The 18,465-nt window shown below is 37.1% G+C and overlaps 1 pseudogene; it reads right to left on the reverse strand.

Moving 5' to 3' along the window:
• Positions 1 to 3,279: 3,279 nt before the first annotated feature.
• LOC132611314 (disease resistance protein RPV1-like) lies at positions 3,280 to 5,608 on the reverse strand (annotated as a pseudogene).
• Positions 5,609 to 18,465: the final 12,857 nt, after the last annotated feature.

The following is an 18,465-nucleotide window of genomic DNA, read 5'->3' on the forward strand; positions in this document are numbered from 1 at the left end:
AAAAAAATTTATGTCCGTTTTACTAAAAACGAGTTCTGCCGATTTACGGCGGAATCTACGGGCCGTGAAAATTATATGGGCCGTAGATTTAGGCCGTAAAAATGGCCCAGAAAGCCCAAATCACTGTGATTGATTTACGGTCCGTAAAACTTTTATGGGCCGTAAAATAGGGCGTAAAATGGGTCCGACAGCAATTTTAAAACTTCGTTTTAAGGCTTTTTCAATTCATTCTTAACACCCCAAGCCCTAGAACGACCTTCTATTCTCTCCCATCATCAAGAACACCAAGGTAAGCCTATTTTAATCATTCTAAGTCAATTCTAATATATATATGTATCCTTATAATCTAAACAAGAAATCATCATTCCTAACCTAGGGTTTTCAAAAAAACCCATCTCAAGGTTCAAGATTCAAGATTTTGGAAATCATCTTCAAAGTTAAAGTCTTTGATTCAAGTTTGGAGCATTACCAGGTATGTAGAGTTACTATCTACGTGTGGGAACATCATTGTTCTTCCCCACGCCTCATAATCCATATATTATGATTCTCTACTAAAACTAGGGTTTCTATACCATGCTCATGATAACCCTAGGTCCATGTCCATGATTATATTATGTATGAACTATTATAATTCCATCATTGAGCTCTTAATATTTCTTTATGATTATTGAGAATCCGTCCGTAATCCATGAAAACCCATATCTTGTATTCCATGGGTTCTTGCATGCATGTTTTTAAATAAAAATGCTTATTTCATGAATATCCTACATGTCTACAAGTTTTCATGCAATTGTATTATATAACTATCTTCATGCCATGACTCAAGATACAACATGCTAAATACAAGTTATTTCATGAAACCATGTTTACAAGTTATTTCGTGAAATCATAATTACAAGTTATTTACAAGTTATGTCATGAAAGTCACAGGCTTCTTAGCCAACTATATCATGTTCATGTTTTTAGGAGTTGCACAAGTTACTGAGAAGGCTCAGATAGCCTGAAACTACGCAGCCACCGTAGGACAAGGATCGCTCCGCCCAGTTAGGACGATTCCTTAATTTACACTGAACGGATCCATCAAGCACGTTACCACCTTATACCCTGGAAAGGTATGGGGCTCTGCTGGTCCGGCGAGGTACCAGACTCCACGTATCCACATGGTGATATCATGTTGTCAATTTATGAAATGCTCTCCCTACTTGTCATGTTTTACTTATGTTATATATATATATGTACCCATGCTCATGCTCATGTTCATGTCCAGGTTTTCAGTTTCAGTTCTTATCATGTTATTGCATGTCCCATGTTATTTCTTTCAGTTGCTTTCCATACCAGTACATTCAATGTGCTGACGTCCCCTTTTATTGCCCGGGGGCCTGCATTTCACGATGCAGGTACGGATTTACAGGACGATGCCTCTGCTCATTAGGATCTGCACGTACCAGCTTATTGGTGAGCCCCATCTCATTCGGGGTTTAGGCATTGTCTTTCTTTATTTAGTTTTGCATCTAAAGGTATGCTGGGAGCCTTGTTCCAGCAAGTATGTTACGCGTTTCAGACTCATGTTAGAGGTTTCATAGACAAGACAAGTGTCATAGTAGACTTCCAGAGTTGGTTAGCCGGTTTGGCTCATTGATGATATTGCCCGCATTCATGACTTAATCAAGTACTTATGTTTAATATTATGACTTACTATGTTTTATAAAAGCTCATCATGCACTTCACATTGTATTTCCGCTCATGTATGCCTCATGATGATTCATCAAGCCATGTGGTTCGCTCTGTCACATGCAGTCAGGTACCGAGTGGCGTGTTACGCCCAGGCCATGGTTCGGGGCTTGACAAGGAAGGTTACAAAGGTTGAAGGGTGTGGCTTGGAAATTATTTGCGCTGAAACATATACTTCGTAGAGATGATAAGATCCCAAGATTATATATAAGGAACATCTATTTCACACAGATTGCAGTTCTCAAATTGTAAAGTTTTTAAAGAAGATGATAAAAATCCTAGCTGACTGAGGTTTTTTTGTGGTTGCAGCCAAGCTGAAGAATGTCGAGAAGTCGAGATTGTTCTTTAAACAAGAAATCCTGAGATAACAGTAGCATCTCCAAGTTCTTTGAATGTCCTAAAGAATTTGGTGTTACTGTGATAACCGTGGAAACAACATCCACTTCTTTTAGACATTCCAACTTCCCAAATCATCAGGCAATTCTTTCAGCTTTGGGCAGCCAGTGAGATTCAACGTTTCAAGTGATTTTAAATCACATATTTGCCTTAGAAGCTTTCTTATATTATGACAAGAAGTCAAGTTGAGACTACGAAGTTTGGACAACTACTAAATGATAATACCTCAAGACGATGTAAACCAGCAAACTTTGGAGATATCTTGAGGTTCTCACAACAACTGAATATCATTTGCTTCAAACACTTGAAACACTGCTTCCGAAAGAAGAACAAGAAAGAACGGAAAAAGTTTGATTCTTTTTACAAGTTTCCAAAAGATAATTTCAGAAGAAATGTCAAACTTTTAAAGGGGCTTGGAATTCTTCGAAATTACTCTAAGGCATGTCGAGAAGAACAAGATTATCCAAACAAAAATCAGATGGTATATATTTCATTGGACAATAGTGCCAACGCAAACATTTTAATGACTTAGGGAGGCATTGAAAACTTCCATATAGCTGCACATGATTAATTCTTGGAGCCTTAGCTTGGCCTTCTTTTCAATTGTTTTAGTATTCAAGGAATATCCTTCAGATCAGGAGATAAGGATTATTGCTTTGACTGCTCTTGTACCCTGTAAGCAAGGATTAAGTTACATTAATAGATATTCATTACTTCTCTAGGGAGAGCTAGAGAATCATTAAAAAAAGGGAGCAAATTAATTGAATGATACGATACCTTATGTCCTATGACCACAATAGAAATGTCTTTAGAGCACCATAATCTGCTACGCGTGTCTGGGTTATCAGGTGATTCTCTGTGAACAATTTCTCGTCCCATATCCAGAATCAAATTATGCATGTTCAGATGTCTATATTCATCGATTTTTAACAATGACTTGTCAATCAATTGACAGATTTCAACATCTGGATAGAAACCATAAGCTTTGAACGTAGTTATGGCCTCACTCTTTTGAATTTTGATGAAGAAACAAGCAATATCCAGGAAAACAGCCTTGGTAAAATAATCAGGAAGTCCATCAAAACTTATTCTAAGTTTTGTATGAATATCGTTAGATGGAGTCACCCTTAATATCTCCAAGGCATTTTTCCATTATTCGAGCTTTTTATCAGATAAATAAGCACCCAAAACTTCAAGAGCTAGTGGAACACCTCTACAATAAGTTATAATGCCTTCTAAAAAATTACTGTAGTCTTCGGCTAGTGGTGCATTTCTACAAGCATGTAAAGTGAAGAGTTGTAAAAAGCTTATGTGATCCAATTTCATGGCTTCATATTGCTCATTCATTTGTAGTTCTTTCAGCAAATGCTTGTCTCGAGTTGTGATGATAACTCTACTACCCGGGAGAAGCCAATCACGTTCTCCAAGCAATGCAGTTAACTGACATTGATCATCCAAATTATCAAGGATGATTAAAACCTTTTTCTGCCAAAGCGCTTCTTTGATCAATGTAATGCCCTCATCAACATTGTATAATTTGATCTTTTTCCGAAGAATTGTTCCAAGAAGTTGCTCTTGTAAATGAACTAATCCATTATGTCTTTCCGTAGCCTCTTATTTCACATTTTCAAGAAAGCAACTTGCTTCAAAATGCTGAAGAACTTGGTTGAACACAGCTTTTGCAAGAGTTGTTTTGGCAATTCCACCGATGCCATGAATCCCAATCACTCAAACATCATCAGAAGCTCCTTTGAACAGTAACTTCTCTATTTGATTAACACGGGGGAAAAGTGACACATGGTGCTTGGTAATATAGGTGTCCGAAACCAAAATGACCCCAGAAAAGACCATTTGAACAAAAATACCCCAACAAAAAAAAGAAGCTTACCATACTACCTTTAACGCAGTAATTTAAAGCGCTAAAGGGTCCTTTTTTTTTTTCTTTTGGTTAAGTTCTCTTTCTTTACACTTTTTAACATACTTTAGCCATAGATTAATCATGCTTCGGGACACCGAAACTTCAATCTTTTATATAGAACCCTGCTTATTTTTGTGCGATTAATAAGGTAGGCTCAATACATCAAGGATAAGCAAAACTTCGGATTGTCGTTTTAGTGGTTGAAAAGTGTTCGGACTCCGTTTTTGTTTGAAGACTTGGTGTCATTAGCTTTAAGTTCTTTATGTTTTAGGGTTTAGATTTAAGCGTGCTATTTTTTAGTCAAAATTGCAGCATTCATACCAATCTCAAAATAATTAAATTGCATCATTCATCACAATATGAAAATACTTAAAATTATTCATTAATAACAAACCGAAAGTAGTAAAAATACAATCATCAAAGAAAGAAAAAACTTAAAATACATTCATCAATTCAGGCTCTTGAGTTGATGCAAAACTAAACATACTAATATTCTTCAAATTAACAACATCATCATAAATTAAACATAGAACTAAAATCACAATATTCTTAATCATCAGCAGAATAGAAGTCCTCAATATCGTCTTCAGAACAATATTTTGGGTTCCTTAAGACATATCTTTTTTCTGTAGATGTTAATTCTCTACTTGTTGATGATGCTTGTTCTTCGGCCAACTTTAGCATGTAAAATATACAACGTCGTGCTAGCATTCTGTTGTTTTCTTTTCTAATCCTTTGTATGGCAAGCTCGCAAGTTTCTGGACCTACTCGAGGCATGTTTATTGAGTACCTTGTTGGGATTTGAGCGTTGATATTGTCTAAGTCACGAACAAGACGTTGTGATTCGGCGTATCGATATGCCGATTCGCTACGTAAACCACAATAATATTCACGTGGATCTGAATAGTTCAGCTCGCGAAAATCGTCATTACACTCTATTAAAAGGTGGGGCTTGAAATCGTCTAGCACGAATTCACTGTTATCGGTTGAGGAATCACCTGAATAGTTGCTTTGATTTGAGTTGTCATCACCACTGCTATTTGAATCCCGTGGAAAAAATACCGACCAATCTGTATTTCTACTATTCGACATTGAATTTTTAGTAGATACTAAGTAGCAAAAGGTTCTTTATATAGGTATCAAATTCAATTATCATGACTATGACCCCTACCAACTTTATTTAATACAGTACAACTATTAATAATGTCATTGGGAATTATCGTCATCGGACATCTCACAGTCCGAATCCCATTTGGATCTGAATCTGACGTGACTATGTGGACCATATTCTACCCCGAGGCAACGTATTTTCATCCGATTGTTCTCTTCGCGAAAACGGTTAAGAGAAAAATTCAACTCTTGTAGAGTGCCACGAGGCATTGAGATGGCACGTCTTTTTTGGCGTTTAAGCCCTAGTGACCTCAAGTTTTGTTCCAATGCTGTAACCTCCCTAACACACCAATTCAACTCGTCTGTCATCATATTGTTGTAACATTGATTGTATCTCTCGTTCGGGTTATTCGAGTATTCAATATCTTCACCCAATTCCCATGTCCTACCCATTGCGTCGAATATGTCTCCTGGAGAGAACGTTGTAATACGACTAATATCTCCAAATTGGTTAAAAAATGACATATTAACTCAATTTTGTGTGGTTGGTAGTTATTCGTCAATTACATTTATATAACACTCGCTAGCATCAAACACAAATTTTAGATTCGAATTATGACATTTTTCTGTATGACAACTGCAATTGACAATATAGGGTTTCTGACATAAAGTAGTAATTTACTGTGTTATGCCAGGATAACGCAGTCAATTGCTGCGTTAATAATGTATAACGCAGTAATTTACTACATTATACATTATTAACGCATCAATTGACTGCGTTATCCTGGCATAACGCAGTAAATTATTGCTTTATGTCAGAAAAACGCATTAAAATGATGCGCTATATTGAAAAGATGTGGTAAATTCAAGTATGTTGCAGCACTCCGTACTTAATTTGACTTGATGTAACACTGCAAGACACACTAATTGCATGCATGTGTTGATCGAATATTCAAACCCTATTAATACAGATTTTGTATGAAAGGAAGACACAGTTTCTAAGTTTCATCCAATTTCTATATTTTACAGAAATTCTAAGTTTCATCCAACTTTTACATTTTGTACTCCTAAATTAGTCAAAAAATGGAAGATGTTCCAAAAATTAGGGTTTCTTTATTCTGGGATGGAAAAATTATATTCGAGAAAAATAATTTGCGTTATGACTCTCCCCCAAAATAGCATGTTAAGTTTCCACTTAACTTAAAATTCTCAAAACTACTCCAAGCCTTGTATAATTTACTACAAGTTAGTAGGAGTGATTTTGATTTAAATATAATTGGAAGATATCCAATATCATTTACGCCGCAAGGTGTAACTAGTTATGGACAGTGGTACATTTAAGACGATGTTTCTTTGACGGATTATTTGAAGGCGCCTTACGATTATAGGGAATGCATAACTTTAAACGTTCTTGAAATGTACGTAGAGAAGGTCCTCATTAATCGACTTAAAGTCATGACTACAGCTCCTTGGGAAGTCCGAAATAGACCTTGTCGGGCAAGCCCATCTAGAATTCAGGCTTAAGTTACTGAAGTAGAACCTACCCATGAACACAATTACCCTGACATGAGCACTTATGAAGGCATTTTGAGGAGTCAAATGCCTCTGGAAAGTTTAAGTCAGCAATGTGATGGGCAGTGGTAAATATTCATTATTATCATTATTGTTATGTGTAGTAGCATATGTTTATTACTTGAATGCTACTAATGATGTTGATTATATTTTTAGGGGTTATGCACCTACTCAAAATTATGGTCCTTTCTCAAGTTTCGGTGCAGTTTTTTTACTATCGGTACGTCTATTTTTTTAACATCTTATAGTATTATTTGATGTGTAGTAGTTAAAATACTCTAGTTTCTTATGTAGGGAGAATATGGTCATTGCACCAAATTATAGGCAAAGACTTGCTATGGATGGTTCGGATTATCTGAATTATATATGTCACGACCCAACCCCGTGGGCCGCGACCAGTGCCCGAGCTGGGCACCTATACGTACCCGATACCCCAAATAAGCATATTAACAGAATAATAATATAATAATAATATTAGTGGTCGCTACAGAATTTAGCAGAAAAGCAGACTTGGCACACATAGGCCGATAAGGCCATCACAGAACAGAATATCCCAAACATATGTACAGAACCCACACAGATGTATCCACAGACCTCTACAGAACATATCATAATCATAAGACGGGACAGGGCCCCGTCATACCCTGAACAAAGTACATATCCAGATAGCAGTGACAGACTGTACCAAAAGCTGGGCTCTGTAGAAGAGAGCGCCCCAAATAGCAGAAATAGGATCCTAAACGTGTGGATCAGCGAACCTGTCGTCAGTACCGGCGCGGCATGAAAACGCAGCCCCCGAAGAAAGGGGGTCAGTACGAAATATGTACTGAATATGTAAAGCGGAATCACAGAAGTCAAATCATAATGGTTACAGAAAATGAGTACAGAATCCAGAGTGTCAAATGCATATTTCCACAACAGACAGAATGTGTACAGAAACATATGTCATATCATATCATATCCGGTCCCTGACACGGGACTCGGCAGACAGAATGTGGCCACCCTCCCGACGCTGGTGCCACTATACAGAGGAATCAGAAAAAGGGGCGTGGCCCCGTATCATATAATGTCATATCAAAATGGCCATACAGATCAGATCAGAATAGGCGGACATGGCACATCATACTCCACAGACCCATGTACGCGTATACCTGCCCCCTCACATCGGGACGCGGCGAACAATGCAGAGAATTACGCTTGACAACATATCCTGGCCCGGGCTCAGTGTGGGAAACATTGGGACATCCACGAATGGAGTAGTGAGAGACTAATGCAATTTAAAAATATAATAAATGTTTTCAAAGACTCGATGAAGCGTATCAAAGACAAACAAATCCAATGGGGTCGGACGGAATCATAATAAATGTATTTCGGATATCATAATAAATTACAGAAGTATAACTTTCCCGAAGTCATTCCGAGTGTCAAAATAATTTATAATATTTAACAGAATATTTAAAATAATATTCGTTAAGCGATTAGTAGGGTAATTAAAACATTTCTTTCAAAAATCGCTTAAAAAGGAAGCTTTAACACATTAGGGGCAAAACCGTAAATAGCGGGCCCGCATTGGGACAAACAAGGCGGCGGGCTAAAATTGTGCCCTCTAAGCATACAGTATCACCTAAAAAGGTTATACAAACATTCTATGATTTTCTGAATAATTTAGAGCAAAATTGCATAATTTCAGAAAAAGCGTATCAAAATGGTTCAATTCTACTGAAGGAAAAAACTGAAATTTTGTCTTGCGGATTCCGAGGGCCAGAGGTCCTTCGAGGCCCGGATCCGACCCTAACACACTAGGGGCATGCCAAGGGAAGAATTGGGGTTGCTTTACATACCTTTCGCGCTCCTTAAGCCTTTCCAAACTCACTTCCCGTTTCGTCGAAAAACTGCAATTGGTCAAGTTTACCAATTGTGAATTATTAATGCCATTATTTCAACTTTAAGCATATTTGGCTACCGAAATTTCGGCAGCACTTCCCCTATACATATGACACCCCGAGAATTCAACTCGGCTATAAATCATCAACAACAACCCAAACGACAACAACAATATCAACAATGAACATTAAAAACACAAATATCCTTCAACTAGTCATTTTTCTCACAAGTTGACATAATCTACAATTCAACCCAACTTTCAACTAAGATCAATAATTTCATATTCAACAACCATCATGATCATCACCATATAGTTCTAGAAACATTTCATATCGTTTTCCTTAAGATATACACTCGATATACATGATATACAATCTTCCGCCAAAATCATAACTTATGCAAAACATCAAATCTTTGGCATACAACTTCATAACAAGTTTCCAACTTCCAAATTCATCAACCATAATCATAATTCACATCTTAACAACTTCATTTCCATAATATCACAAAATTATTCTAAAGTGACATAATCATCTACATTCCAACTTCAACCAAAATTCATTCAACTTTCATTCCCAATATAATTTCCATCATAACCACAACTAGAATGCAACATAAAATTCAACTCATATATGTATACAACACATATACACCCATGGCTACATATATATATACATACCCACTTTGCAAACTTCCTTATTTCCATAATTTCTACTCATTTCCACATACCACAACATAAACAAACCTTCATAACATAAGAAAAAGGAATTGATTCTTACCTTTTTCTACAAACTTCTTCACTTGAACAAGTTGTCAACTTGAAGAAATAAGTGCTCCTTCTTCCAAAACAATTACACCAAGTTGTAGAGGACACTTAATTTAGTAGGAATTCAACAAGAAAATAATTTTAGAGGCAAGATTTTGAGGGGTGATTTTTCTATGGCCAAACCCGAAATGCCCTCTTTTTGTTCTTGTTTTTCTCTTGTTTTTCCTCCTATTCTTTCTCTTGAAAGTTCTATGGAATTTGGATGATTAAGTGGTCTTTTATTCATTGACCACATGAATTAATTCCATGGGCTTGGATCCTTTTTATGGACCATGGCCGAATGGCTCCTCACTTGGGCCTGAATTTTTTTTTTCATTTTTTTGGGCCAACTCGGTTGGTCCCGAGTTGGGCCTAGCCCACTGACCTTTCGACCTTAAAACGTTCATATCTCCTTGTACCGACGTCACCTGGGAACCCACGACCTATGGATGGAAAGCTAATTCAATTATATACAACTTCTATTTCAAGGTATTTTCGAAATTCCAAACTTACAATACAGTTTTTGCCCCCCAAAGTCAGGTCACCCGAAAACGTTTTCTTAAAAATATTCGTTTGGAGGGTTTCCACTTTGATTTGGTCCAAAGGTACTTCATGAGTTGTGTTTAACTTTACATATGTGATTCATATGACTTTTCAGATGTTCCAAAAAAAATCTCGATATGTGGGCCCCACCCCAGCAGATGCTCCGAGGTTCAAAAATACGGGATATAACAATATAGTGACATCATCGAGTGATAGTGAGGAAATAGCTAATGTGGAGGAAAGTGAAGATGAAGAAAGTGAGGATGAGGATGAGGTTGAGGTTAGTACAAATCCTCAATATCAAGTAGAACTGTTACAACACACAATGAATAGTCCGGCACACCAGGAAGAACGGAATTCACAACATCCATTTGACCAGCAAGCGCCTATGTCGCAAAGCCAATTTCAACAATAAGAGTCGACCCCGATTCAGTGGCATTCCGATGAGATCTCCTATCTTGACCATCTTCAAGATCACCCTGATGCCTTTGTCTTTACTAGGGATGATGATGATATTCGGCGAAGTTTGTGGAAAGAGCCAGTGGATCTTGAAAAACAGAAGGTTCATATTGAAAAAGACATGATTTTCAACTCAAAAAAATCATTGCAAAGGGCTGTTAAGATTTATTGCACCCAGGGGATGAGGGAGTTCAAAGTTGACGATTCCACGCGAAAAATTTAGGGATTGTTCTACAAGCAAAAAAATCAAGGTTGCCAATGAATGCTCCGTGGTAAGCAGATTGCTGAAAAGATATGGACTATTTCAAAGTTCTACACAAGGCACACCTGTGATATGGGTGACCTCCCAGATGATCATTGCAATCTAGATACCAATATGATTAATGCTGTGTTAGTTGGCGACATTGCAAAAATCCCAAGGTATCCCATTCGCCTAAGTTTATTTTAATTTTGATGTTAATACGATGTTCCTCATTGCTATATGCTGATATTTGAACTTATCCACGTACCCTAATAAAATTATATTACAGCAGTCCTGAAAGTATATCGCAAAACTGTTAGTAGGCGAAAGGTGTATGTTGGGCGTAGACGTGCACATGAGGTAGTCTACGACAATTGGGAGGGCTTTTTCAGGACGTTACCGAGCTACATGACGACTCTACAATACTTCAATCCCAGTACTGTTGTTGAATGGAAGCTCAAATCGAAGCCTGGTGTGCCCGGTAATATTTTTGAGTTTGAGTTTTGGGCATTCAGACTATGCATTGATGGTTTTGCTCATTGTCGGCCAGTAATATCAATGGATAGAACACATGTGTACGGGGTATATGACATAAATCTGCTAATTGCAGTTGGAATGGATGCAAATGGATCTATATTCCCGCTAGCTTTTGCAATTGCAACTAATGAGAGCACTAATACGCGGGGTCTGTTTTTGAACTACTTGGGGTAACTAAGGATTGTATGGGCATATGTGTTATATCAGATAGAAATGCTGGCATATTGAACAATATGTTTAATTCGCATGGGTGGCAGCCGCCCTTTGCCTACCATCGTTATTGTTTAAGGCATTTGAAGGCAAACTTCCAAAAGGAATATCGAAGCCCAGTACTTTGCAATTGGATGTGGGCGGCTGCAACATAACATCAGGAGAAGAAGTTTCACCTGTAGATAGAGATTATTAGGCAGGCGGATGAGGAAGCCTTCCACTGGTTGAATACAATTGATAAATACAAATAGACATTACACCAGGATGAAGGTAGGCGATGGGGGATACTGACAACAAATAGCTCTGAGTCATTCAATGGCTTGTTGAAATCTGCACGGGAACTACCCGCCACCGCAATGGTGAGAATGACTTTTAAGCAGGTTGTGGAGCGGTTTGTCACTAGATCAAAAGAGGCCAAAGGACTTGAGGCAGACAGTTTACAATGGATGCCAAAACCGTCACAATTGTTCGAGTATCACAAATTTAAGGCTCAGCAACACAACCGGATGAAGTACAACTATGCAGAGCGCATATTTGAACTCACAACAAGTGTGCACCAAGGTAAAGGAGATAACATCGTCACAAATTGTGAGATTCCAAGAACATGCACATGTGGCAAGTGGCAATCATATCACGTGCCATGTTCTCATGCCTTCAAGTTTTTTATCACAATTGGAAAGAACGCCTCCCCATACGTGGCTAAGGAATATAGAGTTGAAAATTATGCAAAAACGTATGCTGGAAGGTTCTACCCATTTGGTTGTGAGAGTTATTGGCCACCGGATCCATTTTCCATGGTTGCAAATAAAACATTTATCCGTAAATTCAAAAAGAAAGCATACTCCCATATTCCTAATGAAATGGATGTTCCACCAGAGAGATACAATCGAAAATGCTTATTTTCCAATTATGTTGGTCATGATAAGCATAAGTGTCCCTTACGGCATGGTGGTCAAAATACATCTGGCGGTAGAAGTACCTCTCGTGGCGGAGGAAACTTTCGTGGTGGTGCCAGATCTAGTGGTGGTTGCACATCTCACGGTGGTGGCAGAAGATCAACTCAAGGGCATGAATTGATGAATGTATTTTATGTTTTTTCTTTCTTTGATGATTGTATTTTTACTACTTTCGGTTTGTTATTAATGAACAAGTTTAAGTATTTTCATATTGTTATGAATGATGCAATTTAATTATTTTGAGATTGGTATGAATGCTGAAATTTTGACTAAAAAATAGCACGCTTAAATCTAAACCCTAAAACATAAAGAACTTAAAGCTAATGACACCAAGTCTTCAAACAAAAAATGGAGTTCGAGCACTTTTCAACCACTAAAACGACAATCTGAAGTTTTTCTTATCCTTGATGTATTGAGCCTACCTTATTAATCGCACAAAAATAAGTAGGATTCTATATAAAAGATTGAAGTTTCGGAGTCCCGAAGAATGATTTATCTATGGCTAAAGTACGTTAAAAAGTGCAAAGAAAGAGGAGTTAACCAAAAGAGAAAAAAAAGGGGCCCCTTTAGCGCAGTAAATTACTGCTATATATATATGGTAACCTTTTTTTTGTTGGGTATTTTGGTTCAAATGGTCTTTTTGGTTCCGGACTCGTAATATAGAGGGGGGTGTTCCAGATTTTACTTCATGTAAGACTTTCTCCGTAACTCTATGGATAAATTTCGATTCAAACACCATACAACTGATGCTTTGGTTCCTTTGTTTCTTGAACAATAATGGGAATTGTCATTTCGCAATTAGAAAATTCAATAAAAGGAACAGCAACAACAAAATGATTTTCTCCAAGCGTATGGTTATAAATTCGGTCTTCAAGCAAGTATCATTAAGTGGAGCCTACTTGAAGAGTTGCATTGGTAATCAATTTAACCTAAGCTGAAACTTCAAGTTGAACTAAACATTTGATGCATCGGTGAATCAAAAAGATACTACTTGCAAGACATTGTACTCTGCTTTAGCTAAATCACAAAAAATTCATCACCTGATTTTCTTGTTAGAGATATAATTTGTTGAATAAAAATATACACTCACTAACAACATAAGATTTTATACGACGTGGTAATGGAGATAGGGCATTTAAGCACTCGGGAGAGGATGAATTGAATCCCTATTGGATTTCCACTTGATGTTGTTTATAGTTATAGTTGATGGTTGTATCTGAATTTCATCTTCTACTAGGTACAGATAGAAGTCATGAGTTCAAGCTCTACGTTACCCTTTATCTTTAGACTTGTTTTGCCCATAAAAAGAATTATGTAGGTTTACACGTGAGCGAGCATATTAAGTACTGATAAGGTGTGATACATTCTATATTTTGATGATTGTCAAACCGTGAAGAACCAGAGTGAGACCTGGTCTTCTATCTATTCTCTGTGCACAACCTGCAGTCAACAGTCACAGCTGTAAAGCTGCAACTGTTCATTGTGTGCAAGGACAACAGTGCTGCAGCGGACTAAAGGTCAAACATAAAGATGATTTGTTTCTATCTCACTTCTCATGTTTCCCTAGTATATAAGCCACATGTTACAAGGTCTTATGCCAGCCTTGAAAAACCTAATTTCACCATACTAAAGAGTAGCCGACACAAGGTTCTTTAAGTGCCTCTTAAGTGAAAACCTACAACAAACTGCAGGACCTGCTCCTTACAAGTGAAGATGTTTTAGGTCTTTAAGTTTGTTGAGTCTTTGTCTTTTGCTCTACAAATTGTAAACCTACTCTTCTCTAAAGGAAGTTGTTGTGTAGGTATTCTGAATTCTCAAAAGTTGTTTGTAGGCTGTTTACCTACTTAAGCTTTTGAGTGGTACACTTGTCTAAAGGTAGTCAAGGTGTATTAGTTGGTTTGGCTAGAGGTAGTCAAACTTTGTTGAGTGCTTGGCTAGAGGTAGTCAAGAGTGTGTAGCTTACAATAGGGTTATTGTAAGAGTGAGGTTATTGTAAGAGTGAGGGATTAAGAGGTTAATTCCTAGATTACAAGAGGTTGTAATCTGAAAGTTGCTCCGTTACTGCAGTTGAAATCCTACGTGGTAGGTCGTGGTGTTTAATCCATTGAGCAAGGAGTTTTCCACGTGAATATCCCGTGTTATTTACTTACTGCACTGCATAAGGGAACTGTTAGATAACCAGATCCATTCATACATTGTTTTAATGGACGCATAGCTACTAACAATTGGTATCAGAGCATGTTCTTTCTAAAAGGTTAACACCTAGAAAGGATCGTTCTCATGGCTGCTTCACCAAACAAAGAAAGAAAATCCAGCTCATGGTCACCAAACTTCAAGAGAAATTGTATTGAGACTGATGAGTAAAGGGGCAATTCTTCATGCAGATCTGCAAGGAGCATCTGGGATGCTCGTCAGACGCTCACCAAAACATACGAGTTTTTTAGAATGAAGGACAGTGAATCTATCCACAATATGCAGGCTAGATTCACCTCAATCATAAATGAACTTCACTCTCAGGGCATAATCATGGAGACAAAGCTTCTAGTTCACAAACTGCTAAATGCGCTCCCAGGCTCTTAGTTAAACAAGGTAAATGTTATTACTGAAACTAAGGACCTCCAAAATCTAACCATTGATGAACTCAAGATACATGAGCTCACGAGAAAGTCAGATCTGAAAGAAGAGGAGGCAAGGAAAGAGAAAAGGAATGGTCTAAATGATGAGAGTAGAAGAGACTCAAGTTATGATGTTGAATCAGAAATGACGCATCTCACTCGCAGATTTCAAAGATTGGCCCGAAGAAGTGCTAGATTTCTGAAGAAAAGGATCCATGGCAAAAATCTCAAGTAGGATTACCTCAAGGACAACTCCAACCAAATAGCTACAAGGAACCAGGGTCCTGACAAAGGGCTCAGAAGAAAAGAAGTAGCTGAAAATCAAATGAGGCAGGTTTTAACTGCTTGGAAAGATTTCACGAGAGAATCTGAAGATGAAGCTGACTTAAGAAATTCTCCCAAGACTGCTGTCAGAAATGAATTTTCAACGGATAATTCAGATATTGTTCTCATGGAACAATCTGGGACTGATGATGAAAGCAAGGAGGATAGTGAATCTTCTTGATGATCAAGTAAAGCTGGAGGGTTGTTATCATAAAAGATTAGTCTCCTTGGCAAAGAAGTTGATAAATGGGCATTGTGGACTCATTAAAGAAAAAGAGATTTTAACTGAGAAACTTAACAGTGCCGAACAAGAAAGAGATGAAATGGTGGTTTGCATTGCACATTTGAGGGAACAAGTTGAGGGAGTAACTAAGGAAAACCTTCTTCTAAATAGTCATATCAAAGAGCTAATGGATGAACAGTTCAGAGCGAAGGAGAAAGATAGTAGAGTTCATATCGAGCATGAGATCAAGCGTGTACAATCCAAAATGAGTCACGAAGCTGAGCTCGAAAAGAATAAGGAACCTCAGAAAATCATGAATGAAGTGAACATCAAGCTAGAGGAATATATACATGAGACCTACTTCTCAACCACACCAATAAGAACAAAGGGTAGACAAGAGTGTGGATCTCAAAAGACCAACAACTACAACTATCCCCACAATGAAGACATTGCTAAACAGAAACCAAGAGAGGAGGAATCCGGTCTGCACCAGAAAGGAGAAGACTTACCTGAATTGAAAAGAGGAAGCTCAATCCATACTATTCATCACTCCAAGGGACCCAATTTGGTGTTGGTTCCCAAACGGAGTCAGTAATCCAGTCAGAAGGGTTGGGTGAGAAAAGGGCTATCAAGATTTTTTTTTCTTTTCTTCTCACTCAAGAGCTTCCAAGAAGAGTGTGTGTTTCTAAAAATAGAAAATATGAGCAAGCCACTCTCCCATGATATTAAAAATGGCTACTACTGAAGAAGATGTCGCAAAAGTGCAGAAGGCACGAAGTGAAGATATGTAAACAAAGATGCCGTGTTGGAGCAAACATGAAGAGACCTGGTCCTTCCTACCTCTCAAGAAAGTCTAATGTTTCTGAGTATGGTTGCTGAATGCATGAACTTATTCAACAAGGCAAAACATTCTATGCAACATGAAAGACTAGGTTGCTGACACTAAGCAGATAACATGATTAGAAGAAGCTCCTTCCTTTCTACAGTGGCTATGATAAGAGGAGAGGTACATTATGGTAAAAAGTATTTTTCGGTGACATCTAACTCGCATATGTACTGTTACAGGTATACACGCATGGATGTTTCAGAACAACGCAAGCATAAGTGATACTGCATGTTGACACCTAATTTTCACCTCATAAAACGCGTATTTTAATTTTCAAATTTTCCGAGTCCAAGAAGGAGTAAGGATGCCCTCAAAGAATTTAAAATTTTAAAAATCCCAAGAAAATTGCAAAGATTGACGTTTAATTATTGTTTTCCTAAAAATTAGCTATTATAAGAAATAATGAGTTATTTACTTTCATAAATATAATTCAAAAAGAAAATATGTATCCCGCTCCGTCTAGCTCGCGAAAATTATTAATCAAGACAACATATGAATTACGACTTATTATTGACCGCATTTTTTCACATTCTTAAATATCCTCCAGAACTATATCAATATGAGGGTCGTTTTGAAGCTAATATTTTAAATTTGCGAGTTTTAAATTTTAATTAGACTAAATAACTATTTTATTGAGTTATGTATGTTATTTATATTACTTAATCTTTATTTGATTTAAATTGGGAGGAGGGCTAATTTAAAACTCTTAAAACCTAGGGGAGGAAAGTTTATAAAAAATAAAGGGTGGAAGTTAATTAACTTCCACCCCCACTCTTTTATTTTTTAGTTTCCCAACTCCTCTTCTCCTCCTTGAGGCGAAATGGTGACGCCATTAGGGTTTGCTTTATCAGTCCAATTAGCGGCGTTTCATGGCTGTTGTACGCCGTATTTTTTAGGGTTTCTGTCCTCTACCATGTTTTCTTATGGTTGCCAGGTTTATTTTTTTATAAATCATTTGTTTTGATCTTGAAATTGACTTGAATAGGGATGTTGCTCGGTTTCTTCATTGTGTGTAGTTTTCATAGGCGGAGCATTGAAGCTTTTAGCCATCTTGTGCACTACACACAACAAATGAAGGACCCAGGTATAATTTCCCATGAGTCCGTTCAAGTTGAGTACCATGCTTTGGGGATTTTATCTCATTTTTGTGCCAACCTAGTACTATTATACCGTTAGAATGTAGCATTTTTGTTTTATTAGTGACGAGCCGTACTATACTTTTTTTTTCTGATTTTTATTTGAAATTTAGGGTACAATTAGTAAGATTCTAGCTATCTTATGTGATTTATATGAAGTTTTGTTAGATATGGCACGAATTAGTACAATTTAATGGAAAATTTGTTTGTCTTTTACTGAATTTTGAAATTGTATGAATTAGGGTTTAAGAATTGGGGGGAAACTCGGATTTTGATGCTTGAGACCCCTTTTAATGAAACAGTGCTAAATAGTAATTATTTTAGTTAGATTGAAGTTATTATTTTTTAATACCTTGAAATGGATTTTGTGATATTGGACTTTATTTGGCCTTTAGCTTAGCCAAATGTGATCTTTATTGGCTATCTTAGTTCATTTTAGTGGTATATTTGTTCTATGAGTGAAAATTGTCTCAGCTTGATGAGATTCTGCCTTCAAAATTAAGGTTGGAATCATTTGTTAGGATTAAGTGAGCTTCTTGTGAACACAACCTAATACCTTGAATGTTTGGGGTTTAAGACTTAAAGCTTAACATTCTGTAGCTATTTAAACTTCTAAAACATGATACCAAAACTATGCTAAGTGTTTAATGACTTGATTTGTGGACTATGTGCATTCTCAGTTTTCTGTAAAAAGGAGGGAGATTTCAAAAACATGTTAGAGTCTGGTCTGTAAACTTAGGACTTTGAAAACTATCTAAATGTTCATGCTATTTTAAGAAGTGTAAACTGGATGGTTTTGTTGATTTTCTTCTTGTCTAAGTAGCTTAATAAGAACAAGAAAAAATGGATTTATTATGAATCTTGTGAAAAAACTTGGAAATCTGGAAATTGTATAAATGAATAATTTGAGAAATTGGGA

The sequence above is a fragment of the Lycium barbarum genome, chromosome 1, assembly GCF_019175385.1.
Source record: "Lycium barbarum isolate Lr01 chromosome 1, ASM1917538v2, whole genome shotgun sequence".
Taxonomy (NCBI): Eukaryota; Viridiplantae; Streptophyta; class Magnoliopsida; order Solanales; family Solanaceae; genus Lycium; species Lycium barbarum.